Below are 4,061 nucleotides of genomic sequence, written 5' to 3'. Positions count from 1 at the left end.
AGACAACATTTCAGAGTAAAATCCACTTATAGACCCAAAATATAATTGTGTCAGTGTCAATTTGTGTAACTTCATTAAATGACAAGGCTAGTTTCATCTTCCACATTATGGTCATATTCACCACTCCTCTTCAATCTTTAATATTTGTTGGAGTTAGACCTAATTGGTGAGGTTGTTAAATGAACAAGACCTTCAGTGAGTGTGAAGCCTCTTTTTCAAATTCGGAGTCCTAATGTTTTATAAGTTTCATCTGGTTCTTTTTTTACGAGAAATTGATAATTTTATTAGTAGCATAAATTTATTTCAATATATTTTTGAATTTTAATAGGAACATAACACTCATCAAAAGCACGACCTGAATAAGTATATTATTTCATAGCAAGTCTATGGCCGACCATATTCCCAGATTGATAAGTGGATTTTATATCTACTTGGAACGCTTCATATCGGCTTAAGTTGGTGTTTTAGACTCAAGTATTTGGTGTTTTTGATGTGTTTTGTGTTGAGTCATTGCAGGGCACTAGTTAGAGGTGGAAATGAGCTTTTAAATGATTATATGTTGATAAGAGATCAGGGAAGGAGTCGTGGAAGTTTGTACGAAGGACGGAGCGCAAAAAAAAAGAAAGCTGCAAAAATTCTACAGAAAGTAGGCGCGCCCGCGCCCCATTTGTCAGACACAGAGCGCGCCCGCGCCTGTGCCAACCAAATTTAGTAGAATCCTGATTTGATTATAATTTTGGTTATTGCTAGAGTCCAGGTCAACCAGGGCTATATATATATAAAGAAAAGAAGACGTTTTTAAGAACAAGGAAGCCAGGGAGAACATATTGAAGACCTAAAACACACAAGACGGCTAAGGAGAAGAAGATTTAGTTTTCACTTCTGTATTCTTCAATTTAGGCGATACTTTTGGATGCTTGTTTTAGATTTGTTCTAAACCCTAGTACTTTTATATTATCTCGTAGTATTCAGAACTTATTTATTATCATGTTTTCATTGGAGCCCACAGTGACGATGTGTTCAATCATGAACTAATCGTTGTCACGGGGTTCTAGCGGATTTATTTATGGATTTTAATAGTTAATTGTTCTAAATCGTTAGCGTGTGGTGATTTATGATTTCCTAGTATGGTTTTACTTATTCTTCTTAGATGCGTAGCTAACATCTGAGTCGTTTGTTAATATTTATTGAAGCGAAAGTGGATATAGAGGTTTAGAACTTGTCATGCTAGCATAGGTTTATGAATGTTGTCATGCATGATTCGTAGTGTAATTTTAACATTCTTACGATGCCCTATGTAATCTCAATAGATAACTTGCTCATTAAACCGTTATGTTTTCAGATCTTATAGACATATAGGGTCTAAGCATAATTGGTGTATGCTCAATTATATCTTATTTTGGATGTTTAGTAGTAGGGTATACGTATATCGAAAGATAGTGTATACTAATTTTGTGTTATCTGATTAGTTGTCATCATCATCACATGTTAAGATTAAAGGCATAAACTTTAAATGAAGTATTTAATGAAGTTAGAAACCCACGTTTTATCTCATATAAGTAAATCAGTTTTATTCTCTTAGTTAATGCATGCTAGTATAATTATTTTAATTAGTTAATCAACTCAAAATTCATATTTGTCTTAGCAGTGAATAATAACCATACATTGTTGCATAAGTGCATATTCTGTTTAAAGCAGTCTATGTGGGAACGAACTTAACTTAATCATATACTACTTGTGATCGCGTACGCTTGCGTGGTTTTGTGCGAACAAGTTTTTGGCGCCGCTGCCGGGGATCAGTGTTAAATTTAGTATATGTGCTTGTCATCAGTGGTCGTTAAAGTTCACTGACTCGGATTATTCTCTTACAAAGTTTACTTTATTTGTGTGTTTTAGGTACTCGATCGAGCATGTATGCGAATACATTCTCAATCTCGCAAGGATAAACTAAAAGAAGTAGAAAAGGAAGTGATCATTGCAATGGGAGAACCAGCTGCAGAAACAAAAGCGTTGAAGGATTTTTCTCAACCGAAAATCAATGAAATTCAGTCTAGCATTGTCAGACCATCCATTATAGGGTAATACCTTTGAAATCAAGACTAGCACGATTCAAATGGTACATAATTCATTCCAGTTTGGGGGTTCTCCAACGGAAGATCCCAATATGCACATTAGGGATTTCATCGAGATCTGCGACACCTTCAAGTTCAACGGTGTTTCGGAAGATGCTGTAAAACTGAGAATTTTCCCATTTTATCTGAGGGTTAAAGCTAAGAGCCGGTTTCACTCTCTACCACCAGGTTCTATTGCAACATTGGAGGATCTTGCTTAGAAATTTCTTACTAAATTCTTCCCTATGGCAAAAACAGCTGCAATCAGGAATGCTCTTACTTAATTTGCATAACAGTCGGGAGAATCTCTATGTGAAGCATGGGAGCGCTACAAGGAGATGCTTAGGAAGTGTCCTCATCATGGAATGCCTGACTGGATGGTGATAAATTGCTTTTATAATAGTTTGGGAACACAGTCAAGACCTATGCTCGATGCAGCATCAGGTGAAGCTTTAAGGGCTAAGAGTTATGAGAAAGCTAATGAGCTAATTGAGATAATGGCCGCTAATGAATATCAGAATCTAGCTCAGAGACTACCAAAAAGCAAGGTAGCAGGAATTCTGGAGGTGGATACAACTACGGCTATCACTGCTCAGCTCAAAGAGTTGACTATGAAGGTCGATTCTCTGACAAACTATGGTGTTCATTAGATAACTAGTGTTTGTGAGCTTTGTGCAGGTTCGCATGCGGCGGAGCAATGTGTTATATCTTTTAAATTATCTCAATTTATGAGCAACTTTGAGAGGTCGCAACAACCAGTTCCTGCCACTTTTCATCCTAACAATCGCAACCATCTTAACTTCAGTTGGAGCAATAATCAGGGTGGTATGCAATAGCCTTACCAGCAGTTTGGAAACAAGCCTTTCAATCCTCCTGATTTTCAGCAACAGTTTGCACCAAGGCAACAATTTCAACTACAGGGAATGCAACAACAATCTCATGGAGGTGTAGGTCCATCTTCGAATAAAAAATCTGAATTGGAGGAGTTGAGGCTGATGTGCAAAATCCAAGCGGTTTAAATCAAAACTCTGGAGAATCAAATAGGGAAAATTGTTAATGCTTTATTGAACCGACCACAAGGAACTCTCCTAGTGATACAGAAGCTAATCCAGGCAAGAGGGAAGTCAAGGAACAGTTGAAGACAATCACCTTGAAGTCTGGAAAGGTCGCTAGCCCTAAAAATCATCAAAATAAAGAATCTGAAAAAATTCTCCAGAAGGTGGGCGCGCCCGCGCCCACACCCTTGCCAGCTTCAAAAAATTATATTCATGAGGAAACAACTGATCAGAAGGGGGTCGAAATGAAAACGAAGAAGACTTCTACTGAAAACACTACTTCTGAGAAAAATACAGGAGATAAACAAGTCTATCCGCCTCTTCTATATCCTAAAAGACTTCAAAAGCAGAAGTTTGATAAACAATTTGCCAAGTTTCTGGAGGTTTTCAAGAAATTACATATTAACATACCTTTTTAGGAAGCTCTAGAACAAATGCTGATATATGCTAAGTTCATGAAGGGTATTCTTTCTCGGATGCTTAAACTTGAGGAGTTGGAAACCATTGCTCTAATGGAAGAGTGCAATATTGTGTTGCAACAGAAACTACGTACTAAACTTAAAGATCCAGGAAGCTTCACGATACCATGCACTATTGGAAACTTATCTTTTGACAAGTGCTTGTGTGACTTGGGAGCCAGCATCAATCTGATTCCATTGTCTGTCTTCAAGAAACTTGGTATGCCTGATCCAAAACCTATAAACATGTCCTTAACACTAGTTGATCGATCCATCACTTATCCGTGAGGTGTAGTGGAAGATGTATTTTTTAAGGTGGACAAACTCATCTTCCCTGCTAATTTTGTTATTCTGGACTTTGAGGAAGATAAGAAGATTCCCATTATATTGTGGAGACCATTTTTTGCTACTGGCCGAACTCTGATCGATATGCAGAA

General features: G+C 37.3%; 1 non-coding gene across 1 annotated transcript; it reads right to left on the bottom strand.

The window, feature by feature from the left end:
- Nucleotides 1-2,371: 2,371 nt before the first annotated feature.
- On the bottom strand, nt 2,372-2,478 carry LOC141680844 (small nucleolar RNA R71). The gene has a single exon (XR_012558430.1). It is a non-coding gene; the product is annotated as a small nucleolar RNA R71 (small nucleolar RNA).
- Nucleotides 2,479-4,061: the final 1,583 nt, after the last annotated feature.

The sequence above is a fragment of the Apium graveolens genome, chromosome 1 (assembly GCF_009905375.1).
Source record: "Apium graveolens cultivar Ventura chromosome 1, ASM990537v1, whole genome shotgun sequence".
Taxonomy (NCBI): Eukaryota; Viridiplantae; Streptophyta; class Magnoliopsida; order Apiales; family Apiaceae; genus Apium; species Apium graveolens.
This window is presented reverse-complemented; position numbering and strand designations above follow the sequence as displayed.